General features: G+C 39.2%; 1 long non-coding RNA gene across 1 annotated transcript; it reads right to left on the reverse strand.

The window, feature by feature from the left end:
- Positions 1-1,977: 1,977 nt before the first annotated feature.
- On the reverse strand, positions 1,978-4,559 carry LOC120563905. Its single transcript, XR_005640025.1, has 2 exons — positions 4,332-4,559; positions 1,978-3,669 (listed from the first exon to the last, which is right to left on the reverse strand). It is a non-coding gene; the product is annotated as an uncharacterized LOC120563905 (long non-coding RNA).
- Positions 4,560-16,962: the final 12,403 nt, after the last annotated feature.

The following is a 16,962-nucleotide window of genomic DNA, read 5'->3' on the forward strand; positions in this document are numbered from 1 at the left end:
GGTGAAACATGAAACACTGTGAAAACCAAATTTTTTCATCCTTTTGAATCTAGAGATCTCAATAAATTTAAATAAAATCTGACTTGTTTTAACATTTAACATGTGTCCTTTGTTGAACAGGATAAAAAAATATAACATACATTGGGAATCTGCAGAAAAGGACATCAAGAGAAACAGAAAGCAGCACACGATACAGCAGAAGAGACAGAAGATGACAAAAGCAGAATTTGTTTTTGCATTGCACAAACAGCAACCAAATACCAAATAAATAATGAAATAGTTAATAACAATTTTACTTCACATTTCATTGTGTATAATTGTATTAGTCAAAGAACAAGACTAACAAGAGTCAACAAGTATAGGGTATCACTAACGAATTTGTCACAAATAAGAGGCCAAATTACAATCTGTCAACATAATGCCAGTGTGTAGATCACTTTTAGAAAGCAATGCCTCACCCAGTGCACCATATCAATATTTAATGTTATTAGGCAATATGTCAGGTCAGTCAGTGTGTCACCTATAGGATGCTTGTACAGTTATCCAAACAGTAAGATTTGGTGAACTCTTGAAGCTCAAAAATACTTGCCGCAACAAGTAAAGTAAGTTTTAATGGTCCATGCAAATAAATGTAGGAGTAATTAACGCAATCAAGCACAGATGATTAAAGGTGCCCTGCCATACAAAACCATTTTTACTTGCATTTTTTGAAATAGGTTAGGTCCATATGTGTTTGTGTTTTGTTGTGAATGTGAAAATGAACTGCTACCTCCTTTGTCAGCTCTAGCCACTGAAAAGAAATAAGCAGAGAAATCAAGCCAATTACAAAAGCTGGTCGGTCTGACATCATATTGCCTGAGCTCATTACTATTCATTAGCTCGCCCAGTTGGGCTGGGTAAAGGATTCTGACAGCCAGGCTCTCGTTGGCTAGCTTTTAGCCAATCAGATTCAAACAGCTTAGCTTGTTGAATATTAATGAGAACTGGCAGAAATCGAGCGGAGTCTTCCTGCAGGCTTTCTATACCACGCTAGAATGGCTTGAAACAAGGTAACCCATTTTTTCCACAAAACATTTTACAGAGTCCATGGTAGAACGTCGGACATTACCACAAAGTAATGAAATATGTTTGGAAGGGCACCTTTAAAGCAGACACTATTGAAATTAAAATACCAATTAAATGCATCTATGAATTATCACTGAAAACAAGCAGTTTCAAGATTACTGGCAAAATAATCCTGGCCACAAAACCAAGCCAAATTCCTAATTTTAAGCTACTCCACAATAGGTTTCTGCATTAAATATTGTTTTACCTTCATTGAACTCTGACAATCTGAACTGTACTTAATATGAAATGGTAAGCACCTTCTTTAAAAAAAATTATGCAACAAATGTGTATTTTGCAAACAAAAAAAAAAACACCCAAATTGTGGAATGATGAGACACCAAATATATTCGTGTCAGGAACTGTTTTGTGATTATTTCAGTGCTGCTTCATGTATCTATCTACAGTATATGTGTGTGAGCTAGACCTTACAACAGAATACTGAGAAGAAGGCCTCTCTGCATGTGTTGCGGTTGTGTACTCCTCGTGTGTTGTGTATTGATGAAACGTATGCCACCTTGGTTCCAACTAGCCGTTTATTTCCTGATGAGTAACAGCATAACAGTTAACTCTTCACAGTTCAGCCAGTCACCCGAAATGCTAACACAAATAAGAATGTAGTAAATTTAAGCTAAAATTAAGCTAGCAAAAACATTACATGTCAACAAATAAATTGACAAACCCCATTTAAAACAATGAATGAAGCAAAAACAAACATACTGCATTTACTCATTTAACTGAATGCTGAAGATAAATACAACAGTTCTACCCATAAGGTGATTCAAATAAATTGTTACGCCCCAGTCTAGGGGTGCCTAGGACGCAACATGGAAAGGCCCCATCTTCCCCGTCTCCCAAGTAGCCACAAACAAATCGTTTAGATACTCATTTATTTCACAAAGAACAAAAATATGACATAAATGTCTAAGGCTTCAGGGTGGCCTACCACAAAAGAAACAAAACAATCCTAACTGGGAGATAAGAAACTAACCTCAAACAAAAGTGCAAAAACAATGACAAAAGACTTCCCTCCCTAACAAAAACAGGAAACAAGATTAACACACCTGGTGGTCCACACTTACTTAAACCAAAAACAAGACCTAATCTAAATCAGAGTTGTACAAAGCAAAAAGTGAGGCCGGTTAGGAGATGATGAGGAGGATAAATGCCTGCTGCCCACCGATGGCCGCCATCTTGGCTCCTTATAACTGATGGTATCCCCAGCTGCAGCCAATCACGAAGCTGGGCACGAGAGTATCCCACCAATAAACTCCTGGCTAGGGCACACACCTATTTGCATACAAAATTGGAACAAGAGAACGAAAAACACAGGGCACACACAGCAGACCAAAGATAATACGACCACAGTCATAACACCCCCACACCCAAGAATTAAACCTACCCCTAAAAAGGTTTAATTCCTAGACATCTGAGGAACATCTAGACAAAGCATCTATCACATTCTCAGAAACCTTTGTGGTGAATCTGCAGATTAAAATCTTGCAGAAGGAGAGACCAGGGCATAAGCCGCTGGTTAGAATTGCGCATATGTGCGAGGAAGACTAATGGGCTGTGGTCCGTAAATACTTGTTCTTCAAAATATTGCAAGGCGAATAGAAGGGCAAGAGCTTCCTTCTAAATAGTGCTATAATTAAGCTGATGCTTATTAAACTCTTGAGAAGTAACAAACCAACAGAATGGTCAATAGTTTGATCGTCCTCCTGCAAAAGCACCGCACGCGCTGGCATCAACCTCTAATTTGAAGGGTCGCGTAAAGCAAGGCACAGCGAGAACAGGTGCGTTACATAACGCCTTGGCAGACTCGAAGGCAGCCTGACCAAATGGTTTTAAGGGACTTACAAGACCCATGAGAGAAGCCAGCAAATCAGAAAAGTTTCGGCAAAAACCACGATAATATCCACACATTCGAAAGAAACGGCACAACGCTTTCTTGGACTGTGGGACAGGGAAGTCAATAATCGCCTGCTACTTTCTAGCAGTTAATGCGTACAGTGTTATCTGGCATCGAACATATATAAACGGAGCTAATGTTAAGGTAGCTTACCATGGACACCACATGCATGTAAATAATTTTGGGGTTCACCGCTCAAGTCTGCAGGTGCGCAGAAGAGGCCGCCCTGATACACACCAGGTCACCATGGCAACCGCTTTTACTTCTACAAGAAATCTCCAGAATTTAAACAAGATACAAAGCAGTATAAAACAGACAGTTAACTTTATAAAAATAATTTTATGAATAATAAATTATAAAATGAATATTGATAAGTGAAATCATTATCTCCTCTACACATGCATTAAGCCATGCCAAAACCATGGGTATTATACAAAGTCCATGTTTTCCTGAAAGTCTTTGTAAGAAGTGTGCAGTGGTAACTTCAGACAACCGATGCATGTATTTGCAATGGGTAGTTTAGAGGTAGTTCCTGCATCATGCTCTTGGTGAAGAAATTCAATTGAAGGCTGGAGAGAAGCCAATTGGTGGAACAATACTGGCTTCAGTGGCAAAGGCAAGAATTGTTCCTTGCATCGGTGTTTCTTCTTGCTCTACATAAAGAAATACATCAGATATTAGATTAAAACAACACACCTCACTACTCTAAACTACCCCTTTAAAATATTAATTTGATGGAGTCTAATCTCCAAAAGACTTTGTACATTTTATATTACAGTTGTACAATAAATATTTTGCATATCTGCAAACGAAGTCTCTCCCGATAGAAATAAAACTTTGAAAAGGTGTACCTGCATTATCATGCCATTATCATTATATTAGATGAAAATGGTCTCTCAACGACAATATTATCGTTTATCGCAATAATTTCTGAGACAATTTATCGTCCAGCAAAATTTGTTATCGTGACAGGCCTAGCGATGACGACAATTTGAGTTCAACTCGCCAACTGCGGTCCTCATCTCTAACACAAGCTAGACACTGTTATGCATCTTCAGACAGTTTGACCAGTCCAACAACTGCCTGCCCATCAAACAGTACTTCTGCAGTTCAGTCTTTTGCCTCATCACTTGGATGTGAAGTCTTATTCACTCATACTCCAGCCTCGACCTACCACAGCAATATCTCACCTAACACCACCATTTCAGCAAGCGGTTCTTCTAATTGTGTATCTTACCATACACAATGGTAAGATACAGTGCAATTCCAATTTCAAACAAGTAGTTATTTCAGTTCATTTAAACATTACAATAACCTTCTGAATCTGTTAGGTAGTCTCTCCAGAAAGGAACAACAGCTTCTTCAGATTGCCTTTTATTGCTGCCAGCTGGAGAAAGGAAGATGGTCAAGAGGCTTTCAACCAGGTGAGCTGTGAGGGTTGTAGGAGACCTGCCACGGTTTCAGCAGGTGGGCCCAAATGCAAGACTCTACCAGTCAAAAGTGCAGAACAAACACACTTTGTGACACAATAACAACAAACAGAGAGACAAACCAATAACAGACAAAGGAAACAGAGAGACTAAATACACAGGGTAACGAGTACTAACGAGGAACAGGAGGCACAACAGGTGAAACAAATCAGACAATCACAAAGGCGGGAAAACCAAAAGACAGGAAGTAAAACCAGACAAGACAGAAAACCAGACTTTCAAAATAAAACAGGGAACCGAGCAAAACAGAAAAACAAGACTCCCACAATAAGACAGAACACGGAACAAAGTACCAAGCACAAATCACAACAAAACACACAAAAAGGCCACAAGAGTGGCACAAAGGCAATCAGTCTCAGCCGGATCCTGACAAGACCAGCATAGAAGGGGGCGAAAACTCTCCGGGTGAGCTTTGATTTTGTCCAGCACACCAAGAGTTCTCAGTCCATCCCTAAATCTGAGTAAAAATCAACAGTTACTTTTAAAGTATTTTGATTGGTTTTTTTGGACAGTTTGTTTTTACATATTCACGTGTAGGTGATGAATGAATCAAAGAAAAAACAGAATGACAAATAGAAGAATTCAAACCCAGAGTAGTTAGCCTAAATCCCACTGTCATTATCGCATAAGATCTAATGGGTAATATCCCACTGTCATTAACGCATAATATCTAATGGTTAATATCACAGTGAGCTCTCTACAGACATTATACTTTATCAACAAACATCTTATCCTGTCAAGAAAAAGGTACAGTGTGTAGTATTGGTTTACGTTGGTGTCATCTAGAGGTAAAATTCTAGATTGCAAGCTCTTTCCCATTCAGAAAATTTATATAAGCTATGGTGGCCTTTAAAGTGATGGTTCGGAGAAATTTCACCCTAGGGTCCTTTGCACCATGACCTCGAGCCAAACACCCCCCAGAAGATTTTTTCACCTGGGTTGAACATTGGGAGAGTTAGCGTAGAGTAGCGTTATCAGCTGAATAGCTTAGCGCAGGGGCTAATGGATCCGAAGTGTCTCTTAGCATTACCCACTAATAATGCCGAAATGAACAACGTCTACAGTAGTACAAATAGGTTATGCACTCATAAAACACTGGATTGTAAATTTTGTAAGTACACCAGAAGTTTATGTAAATAACACTTGCCTGCTGGCTTCTGCTCTCTGCTGTTGTTGTTGCTGCTGTAAGACGAGTGCGCTTAGGCCGTTTACAGTTACAATTACCACCGAAAGAGATGCAACAAAAATATTTATTAATTTAACTTATTTTTTAAAGTAAGTGCTGTAGAATAACTAGCAGGGGACAAGTTATAATTGAGGTAAGTTTGGAGACATTACCTTATTTAATCATTAAATTAATAAATATTTTTGTTGCATCTCTTTTCGGTGTTGTAATTTGTAGACGGCCCTAAGCACTCTTACTGCCCGGTAGTAACAGCAGCAGCAGCAACAGAGAGCAGAAGCCAGCAGGCAAGTGTTATTTACATACACTTCTGGTGTACTTACAAACTTTACAATCCATCGTTTTATGAATGCATAACCTATTTGTACTACTGTAGACGTTTGGTATCATTTCGGGCATTATTAGTGGGGTCATGTTAAGAGACACTTCGGATCCATTAGCCTCTGCGCTAAGCTATTCAGCTGATAACGCTACTCTACGCTAACTCTCCCAATGTTCGACCCAGGTGAAAAAAGCTTCTGGGGGAGTGTTTGGCTCGAGGTCATGGTGCAAAGGACCTTAAGGTGAAATTACTCCGAACCATCACTTTAAGGACACAAAGCTAGTTACTTAAGATGGCATCATCCTCCACTGCCTCAAATCTTCCCACAATATGATGGTTTTATTTGATTTGGACAATGCACATTAATCAACATTTCTGTAAATGCGGCATTGTTAGCTAGTCGGCTAATTTTCAATTGTAGTCCTAGTTACGTGGATGTCTGTATGGTGAGAGGAAACCGGAGCACCCGGAGGAAACCCACGCAAACACGGGGAGAACATGCAAACTCCACACAGAAAGGCCCAGAACGACCTGGATTCGAATCCAGAACCTTCCCAGAAGTGCTTACCACTGAGCCACCGTGCTGCCATATCAAGTGATGAGGTGAAGATGTATTTAGTTATTTATTCTTTAGTACTTCTTCGTCTTCCAATGGGTGCATGTATTTGCAGCAGGCATCCACTATATATAAAAATGCGTAAGGCTGTTAAGTTTGTCCGTTCTGTTATGAATATTATATTCCATTTTCACTAAGTCTGTTCTGAAAAACACCAATACCTTTTACACATGTTGCCTATCTCAGCATGTTTATCTATGATTTGTTTTTAAAAGCTGAATGTACAAGCTTGCCCTATGTAAAAAAGGCTTTGGAGAGGCAAAGAAGACTTGAAAAAAGATTAAAATGTACCTCTCGAAAGGACCACGCACTCTGTGCATCACTTGAAACATCAGGATGTCGTCTACAAGCATTGACCAAATACTCCTCAAGTGGCTCTGTTGTTGCTAGCAGTTCTTCAAATGCTTTACACTCTATGACCTTCAAATAGAAAAAAAAAAACATTTAAAACTGTTGTTAATAAATGTCTTCTCTGCCACACTAGTCACTAATGTAGAAACAGACAGACATACAAAAATGTACCCTTTTGATTTTGTCACGTAGGTCACTATCTGCAACAGCCGTCAACAAGGCAAGAGAAGAGAGTTAGGGACAGAAAGCCTGCGGGAGGAACCACCGTGTACAAGGCTTACTGCAATGGCCCTGCCTGCAATGAAGTACCGGGCCTCTCTCATGGCTACAGAAAAAAAAGCATGTCTACAAAAACCATGTGTACAAAGGTATCATCAAACTAAATATAGTGAAACTTTTCCGGGGTTCAGCACCTAAATGATGAGATCACAATCAATACATACCAGTACTGTTAAAGGCCAAGTTCATTTTGCCTTCTTCTCTCTCAAACATTTGAGATCTGGGCAAAGCTTCCATAAGCAGTGTTAGAAATTCCCTTCTTGGTCCACCCAAGTCCACAACCTCTTCAGGTACTCCCATATCATCAGAAAATCTGACAGAAATAGTGTGACATGGATCATATGTCCCTCGTTTAAAACCTCTGATGGCTCCATCCAAGACTGTTGGATGACAGACAGTTAATTTCAACTTGCATTTCTTCTGTTGGGTTATTTTTGTTGCAAGATCTTGCAAGATATATCTTACTGGCATCCAACATCCTGTGGTCCTAGAAACAAGATCAATTAAATAAGTTACATTATACAATGTAGTTTTAGGAGTGTATCATGTGTATTGTTCATTGACAAATTTAAACTTAAGTAAAATTGTCAGGTATGTTAGCAAGTATCAATAATAGTACAAAATGAAAAGGTTCTAAATCTTAAAACATTTACATTTGTACTAACCTTTCACTATGCAAGCTTGCTAGTATAGCCTGGTTCTGTTCCTCCTCATCAGAGGAAAGGTCAGACAGTACAGACATTATTGAAAGGTAGTTATCATAGTTTGTTGCTTGATGGTGTGTTGAGGTAGCTCAGGGTAACTCAGAGGAATGACTTTCTGGAGTGCTGCTTTGGTAGGGTGAGCTTGTACTGTTTGGCCAAGTCAGGACCAGGGTTGGATCAACTGAAGTTGTTTCTCCAAATGGTAGGGTAGAAGGCTGACTGGTGGAATGACATACTGGCAGTTGATTAGAAGAACCGCTTGCTGAAATGGTGGTGTTAGGTGAGATATTGCTGTGGTAGGTCGAGGCTGGAGTATGAGTGAATAAGACTTCACATCCAAGTGATGAGGCAAAAGACTGAACTGCAGAAGTACTGTTTGATGGGCAGGCAGTTGTTGGACTGGTCAAACTGTCTGAAGATGCATAACAGTGTCTAGCTTGTGTTAGAGATGAGGACCGCAGTTGGCGAGTTGAACTCAAATTGTCGTCATCGCTAGGCCTGTCACGATAACAAATTTTGCTGGACGATAAATTGTCTCAGAAATTATTGCGATAAACGATAATATTGTCGTTGAGAGACCATTTTCATCTAATATAATGATAATGGCATAATAATGCAGGTACACCTTTTCAAAGTTTTATTTCAATCGGGAGAGACTTCGTTTGCAGATATGCAAAATATTTATTGTACAACTGTAATATAAAATGTACAAAGTCTTTTGGAGATTAGACTCCATCAAATTAATAATATTTTAAAGGGGTAGAGAACAGGAACATAACCCCCAATGGAGTCTAGACACTGGTGGCGGCGGAGAAGGAGACCGGAGACCAGACGAAGAGGCAACGGAGCGGTCAGCCGGTAGAAACACGATGACCTGAGGCGGCAGGGGAGGTGGAGGGTTGAGCGCTTTGCCTGAAACGACAGCTGACGGCACAGGGAGAGAACAGATTTAAAGCAGAGTTGTAAGGCTGTGATTGGCCCTTGAATTTCGTGGCCAAGTCTGATTGGTTTAACTGAAAGCGTCACTTCCAAACTGAAATCAAACTGATTTGATTTAAGAATAATGAGTAGTGATTGGGTTAATGACGCATTCCTGAAAGAATTTTCGCTGAGCTTCATTTCTAAAGAATACCAAACACAACCAAAAACAATAAATAAAATGGACTCTCTGTCTCTGTAAACAAAAAATGCACTGGAATAAAAACCAAACACAATCAAAATGTTAACTTTACCTGAAAACAGCGTGTAGTTTCTTTTTAGCATCTCACATCACACTTTCAGTTACTCTGACTACTACTACGGTCAGAAAAATTGTGGCAAAATATGAACAATAACGTCACTGTCAACAGACTTATCTGCTAATGTTAGTTACCGACCGTTAGCTTGAAACCATCCAGCAAATAGACGGTACCGTAGTCCATAGGGTGCCATTGCCTGAAACCGGTGATTTAACGTCACCGCTCATTTTACACACAGTTTAACAACAAAACAAAATGCTGAGTGAACATTACTACGTTTTTTTATTGTTGGTTTTGAGCGGTATGCACCCCCACTAACCTGGAAAATGGTTTTAAAACAGTAACGTTAATACAGCGTGTCGGAGAAATACAGCGTTCTCCTGCAAAGGGAGTCAGAGGCAGAGGTACCGTCACCGCAGCGCTCGCTAACGTTAGCTTCTTGTCTCATCTGGGGTCTGATAAACAGTAAATTCATCAAATTCAGTGTCCATAATGCTATTTTCCAATAAACTGTAGCTGTCATATTTCACGGGACCCGCGTGAGTGCGGATTTCATGCCACGGCTTTTGTCGCTGTTTGTCACTTTGCCTAAAATTGAGTGACAACTGACAAGTAATACTCGCCCTGTTGTTTATTTGGTTGCCATGACTTTGCGAGTGATGACGTCCTGTCACTGTTCCAGTTGCTCACCCTAAAGGGGAGAGAGAGCGGATGACAGTTTTCTAGTGTTCAGTAGAGCAGATGGCTCTGCAGACTCGTGTAATTACGACTTTATGACTTTTCATAAACAGCTGAAGGAGTGGCGGTGCACCCTACATGTACATAGCGGAAACCCTGTTGTTCATCTGCCCTATTTCTGATACCATGGCGGCAGAGGAAAACAAACAAGCATGCAAATGAAAATTATCGCGGCCGGAAAAATGATCGAGCTCATATTTATTTATCATGCGATTAATTGATTTATTGACTATCGCAACAGGCCTACATGCAATGAATTGATTTATTGACTATCGCGAAAGGCCTAGTCATCGCTGCTATCATCATCCAGTACCTAGAAACATCAAGATTTGTCTTTATATTTCCGAGTTACTTCTACTAGGGGTGTACGATTCAGAAAATGTCAATCTCAATTCAAAAACACGATTCACAGTATGTAAATGTAGTTACTTTTCCCATGTAATTGCAGTAGACACAATTTAAAAGAAAAGAAACACAACAAATTAAATGTAGTTTGATTTTACTTTATATGTCTTCATACAAAAATAAAAAACTTTTCCAACTAAAAACTGCAAAAGTGCTAAGCTTTGGCCAGCTTTATATAAAGTAAGTATAAAACTGTTAAATAAAAAGAGCTTTTACATTTAACTTTAAAGTGCTGTATGCAGATCAAACAAAAAATACTGCTAAATGTGGTTTAAGGAGTACTTCAGCTACCAGGTTGATTGTTGAAATGTGAACTCGACTGGGCACATTGAACTTCCTAAAATTAGACCCTTTCTTTTTAGAACTGTCGCAACTACAGTCCATTCAACAGAACTTTTGTGATCTGTCAGAATCACATAATGGATACACATTAAGGGGTATGTGTGTGTGTGTAACCAGTTCATAGTCCACCACTGGCTGGAATCTGTAGATTCTTTTTTAGAAACAGAAGCTGGTCTACGTGTTTTGGAGTGAGCATGCGCCGCTGTGCATTTACAGTGTCTCCGGCAGTTGAGAACACTCTCTCTGACGCAACGGTGGGTTTTAGAGCATTAAAAGAGAGTGAGTTGGTTGACTGGCACGTCAGGAGGAGGTACTTTAGGTTGTTGCTTTAATGTTAATCTCTGGGTGATGCCATACCATGTGAGTTCTCAAGTTTGTGGTGTTTCCAAATTACTTAACTTTTGCTTTGCAAGCCTGCATATAGCATGATTCCTATCAAGTTCCGTCTTCCCCTCGAGGTTATAAAAGCCGAAATGTGTCCAAACTCTCGCCTTCAATGAGAATGGAGCGTTCTCTTAATACATCCATTGGATGGAGCCATGGATGTATTAAGAGAACAGGATACAGTGTTCGGCGGGAAGCCCCGTACGTTCCAATGAGAGTGCTCAAAAGCGCATAAAGCAAACATGGAGCTTGGATCTTCCGCATTGTTAGCCCATGACGTCACGATGGACACGCGCACCAGCAACAATTTGTTTGTGTTGTCTTAGCGACCGGTAGCAACATGTTCGTTCATGAGTTTCTCACTCGTGTCTCTTACAAGTGGCGAACTAATTGAACTCGCCGTTTTCATTGTCTAAAATATTCACTAACGTTAAACCTTGTGTTTCGTTGTTCCCGATCGTTTACATGCTTAGCTAAATAAACGATAGATGTATTTAGCTAGACAACCAAGGAGATTTAATATTTATGTCGTGCTACTAGCAAGCTAGCTAGCTAGCATAGATATGGGCCTATAGACAGTAGTAGAACAAAGCTCAATCATGGCTTCATCCTTCATCCACGTTACAAGTGTTAGGTTGTAAAAAGTTAAAACTATGCTTATGTATTATGTTTTAAATAATAAATTGTATGCTGCAGTCAGGTTATGAAAATAGGAACAGGGCTCTCAAGTGTCACGCATTGAGCGTGATAGTCACTCATTTCGGTCTTTTGTCACGCACTCCCGCCACACATTGTATTTCTCACGCGTAAAAATTATTTATAATAAATTCAATATGCCGCAGCGCCCAAAATTTCTCTGGCTGCGCTGCTCTCACTATGGAACCGGCAGGAATCAAACGCGTCTGGCCGTTTTACAGTTGTGCGGAGGCTCCACGCAGAGCTCTTGCAGTAGTCTACATAAGTGGCCTGATGTTTATGCTTGTGCGCTGGTGTGTGCGTCGAGCCACATGTGTGTGTGGGGGGAGTGTGTGGTAGAGGGAGAAGTGAGAGAGTGACGGCGATTATCTTTGGAGCAAGTAGCGACTCTAGAGTCATAGTGAGAGAAACAAAGTGTCTCCCCTGTTCTTTCTGACCACGGTGGGAAATGTGTAGCAGGAAAAGTTAACCCTCTCCTTGATTTCATGTTGTTTATGGAGAAATAGAACCAGGAAACGAGTGAGGGGAAATGCAACGCTACCAAGCCCATAGACCGTGACCAAGCCACGGCTTATAGCTTACATTTTTAATGTCTAAATCGAGCCTGCCACTTATCAGCCAAACAAAAAAAAGAAAGGGGCTACACAATAGCCAATCAGAAAATAGCACTATTTTATCTGGGTAAGATTTAATGCAGCAACCAATGAAAAAAAAGCAAAGCATACAGACACTTCCCTAAACATTCGCTCATTCAGAGACCAGAGACCCAAACGGGGCTCTGTGTCTGTCAGAAGGTCTGAGATCTACCGTAACAGCAGAGCAATCACGTAATGCACAGCAGACTATGGTGCAGGTAGATTATTTTCTGAAATATATTGACTATTATAACTTTATTTTTCTCAAAGTATCACGACTCCTCCAAAACTCAGATAAAAGAGATATTTTGAATGTGCACAAAGTTTTGAACATGAGCAGAAATCTTGCTCTAACAAATAATATTACAGTCCAGGGGTTTATTAATTCATTAAAATGAATTAATGTATCATTGACGTGAATAATTGTCATATGCACATTTAAGGAGGTTGCAAAAGATGCAAAAGGAAAGAGTAAATGATGCTAGGCTACATGTGTGCTGACTCAGATATAATTAGAAAAGTCAATCTACAGGAGAATAAATGAAAGCAATACAGAATGCCTGAGCCTAACTGCCATATATTCCATTATGTTTTTATATTTGGATTTTAATCTATGTTTACCTTTACATAAAGATTTCCAGCATAAATTGATTCAGAAAAGGTATAAATAGGTGCACACAAATTCACCAGAATGCAGGAAATGAAGTGTTTAATGCTCAAAATTTTCTGGGGGAGGACCACCAGACCCCCCCATTATCATAAGTAACCATGCATAAATTGAATAAATACTTTGTATTTGGTTGAATTGTCAGTGCCATGTGTCAAATCTTTTCTTGTGTAAATCTGAGCAATTATTAATAATAACAACAAAAACACAAATAATAAAATATATTAATGAAACACCCCTATTCCTGCGACTTGTCCAACCCGCCCACAATCTATGATCTTTTTTTTTTTTTTTGGGGTGTCACTCTTGCCTGTCTTCAAAACTTGAGAGCCCTGTAGGAATGGAATCTAGAATGACTAGCCTACTAAGGTAAAAACAGCTGGTTATTTCTCTCCCCCTCTTTTCCTGTTTCTTACAGATAGATTAGGTTAAAACCAACTATTAACATATGAAGAGAAACGTCTCTTTGAGTCTCCAACCTCCTGGTGCCAAGTCTGGGTTAGAGCAAAGGAAATGCAAACTCTGTAAACTTGAATATAATCAGCACTACCAGGATAAATAACCTTTAAATAACCTGTAGCAAACTGGAAATCAGAGGTGTGTCCTTAACCTGAGGGACATATAATTCGGTTCCTGAGAAAGATTCGGGACTTCAATCTGTGACCCCGCAAGGGAAGCAAGTTGAAGTCCGCTATTTACAGTGTATTGTTTTGTCATGTCGCATGGCTGCAATCTGTGTCCCCACAAGGGGAAGCATGTCTGCAGTCTGCTGCTGGCAGTGTTTTATGTTTGATTGTGTTTTGACTGTCGTTTTTCATCGTGTTGTTTTATTAAACCTTTTGCTTAACTTTCAATTCGACCCCAGCCTCTCCTTCCTCCAGAAATCGAACGAACACGTCATTTAGATATTCCTTACACAAGCATTACAGCATACAGCCCTCCGATGTATCATAAGAGAGAACTAAGGTGATGTAATCACTATGTCTGTAGTAACGTTATGTAGGCATATAGCTAGCTATGTATAGATCTTAATACAGCCATGCTAGCTACCCCTGATATTAGCAACTAGCTAGCTAGCCGATAGCCCCGCCAGTTTGGGAAACGCTAATGACATTACATCCATGTAACAGGCTTTACAGCATACATACATCCCTCGGATGTATCATAACTTCATAAGATAATACCATGGACGTATTAATAGAACACATGGTGATAATTCTGGATTTGCTTCTAGTGAATGTTAAAAATGTTAAAAACGTGACGTTTTAAACAAGGACCCTTTCAGTGTTCAGGCTGGTAGGTTGATATACCCCAAAACAAATTATCCGCTGAAATATAGACGTTTCTTTCGCCATGCAATGTCTATGTGAAAAGTCTTTCTGGGCCATGGGGTGCAGTACCACCCCTATCCACTAAGCCCATGGTGGCTTTTAGAAATAGCGCTCTTCCTGGGGGCTTGGATGGAGCAGGTTGAATAATTCTTTCTGTGAGGTTTGCCATTGTTTGCGCCGACTAAACTACCTCCGCTGCACTCATTCTTCTTCTGATCATGATAAGAGTGCCCAGGCGTCAGTGTGAATTCGACGCAGCGCCATCTATGGGAATGGCGAGGTAATGTCATGTCTGGACAATAGTGTCAAAACAAAACAAAAAAAGTCAAAAAAAAATATGAATCCATTTTTGGAATTCTATGAATCGATTTTGAATCTGTAGAGCTTGAATCTCAATTCGAATAGATTTTTCGAACTTCTTTTTGGGATCAATGCCAAAATGCACAACACACATTGGAAGTGATGATTGGACACGATATAGCCAATAAACTAAAAGTGCTTACCTCAGCAGACAGTTTTTCTCCAAAGGCTTCCCTTATTTGTTCAGTGACAGTATTCTGGTCCCTAGACTTCTGGAATTTAAACCCATTCAATATATGTCTGTGTTCATGTAACCGTTGTTTAGTGCGATGCTTGACGACGACACTGCTTGATGGCTTCGAAAGAAGGATGACATCTTTGTTGAAAGTATTGTGATGGTGAATTTGGGCCCTACAAAACAAAGCAGACATCATACTTGATATTCACTTAAATTAAGCTAATGAAACAGCAATACCATAAACAACAACAAAAAATCAGAAAAGGCTTTCCCACAAATAATGTCACCCCTTTTTACTTAAAATTTGGCACTGTCAGTATTAGGATTGCGAATGCTACTTGACGCTTAGCGCTGAACAAAGTGACAATAATCTGTAGTTGTGATTTACATTTTATTGGAATTTTGTAAAAGCACAAAAATCCAAAGGAGTATAATGACACAAAAAATCCCAGGGAAAAGCACTTAAAAGCAATACCCTGCATTGAGGACATAGAAAAAGTGTTTTTGAGTTCAGTTTGAGTGAGGTTTATTTTCCATCACTACCCCCAAAAACCTAATGACCTATCACACACCTGGAAATGTATTATAATTGTAATGTATTATGCATTCATAACATGGAAGATTCAATTCCTAAAGCCTCTTTTTTTTACATTTCTTATTGAGGCCACTTATACTTCAGGACAGAGTTTTCTAAAACCATATTCAATTGCCATGTGCTAAGGAGAGGTAAAGTGTGGACAAACATCCATTATTTTTTAATTAAATATTTGTTTGCTCTTCATTTTTAGATTATAAACATGTTCAATATGACCAGTTCACATAAATCAGTTCAGCAAAAATCAGTTTTGTGTAAACTAGACAGTATTTTATTGACGGTCACTATGGCGGTTACGTGCAATGAAGTGAAGGAACAACAGTCATTGCCTGGACCGCGGTGAAGATAGTTTAAGGTTGGATATTCGAAATACATTGTTTAGCGACGTCTTCTTAATAGTTTCACCGGCAGAAGTTCGTCCTCATCTCTGTCCATGCTGATCGCGACCTTAACATGACCCTGCTCGAGTTTCTCAGCCAATCACAGTGTGAGGTTGACAGCCAATCACAGAGCGAGAAATGTTCTGCCATCCATTTCTACTATAGTCCTGTTTCCACTATACTTTCTTTCACACACACACACACCACACACACACACACACACACACACACACACACACACATTCTTCTCACAGACATATATTTTGCATACATACATGCATGCATTTCTTCTTATACATATATTTAAAATTTGTACTGCATGTGCATGAGATCAAAAATCTATGAATATATGTTAAATACAGAAATATGAGAGAAAAAATGTATTTGTGTGTGAGTTAAAATATAGAAATATAAGAGTAAAATGTATGAATGTGTGAGTTAAAAATATATTCTTATGAGAGAGTGAAAATATATGTATGTGAAAGGAGAATGTATGTATGTGTGTGAGAGTGAAAATATATGCATGTGAAAAGAGAATATATGTATGTGAGAATGAAAGATAGATAGATAGATTTTTATTGATCCCAAAAAATGGGAAATTCCAGTGTTGCAGCAGCAAAATATCAGACACACAGCACACATACAGAATATACATGAAATAATAGGATACAATATACATGAAATAATAATAGGATAGAATATAAGAACAAATAATTTTAAATATATTCAAGTTGGGAATAAAAATGTACAACTGTTTAACTAGTATTGATAAAGCTGTAGATAAACCTATTGTGCAAGGTGCATTTAGTGCAGTTGTGATGTATATGAGTCTTATCTAACACAGTGTTAAAAAGTTGAATTGCCTGTGGTAGGAATGATTTCTTGGAGTGGTCCGTGCGACATCGAAGCTGTCAGAGCCTCTTAGAGAAGGTGCTCCTCTGTTGGACCAGTGTGGGGTGGAGAGTGTGGTCGGGATTATTCATTATAGATAACCGTTTGTTCAGTGACCTCTTCTCCACTACATCTTCAAATGTGTCCTGTTTGCAGCCAAT

The sequence above is a fragment of the Perca fluviatilis genome, chromosome 8 (genome assembly GCF_010015445.1).
Source record: "Perca fluviatilis chromosome 8, GENO_Pfluv_1.0, whole genome shotgun sequence".
In the NCBI taxonomy this organism is placed as follows: Eukaryota; Metazoa; Chordata; class Actinopteri; order Perciformes; family Percidae; genus Perca; species Perca fluviatilis.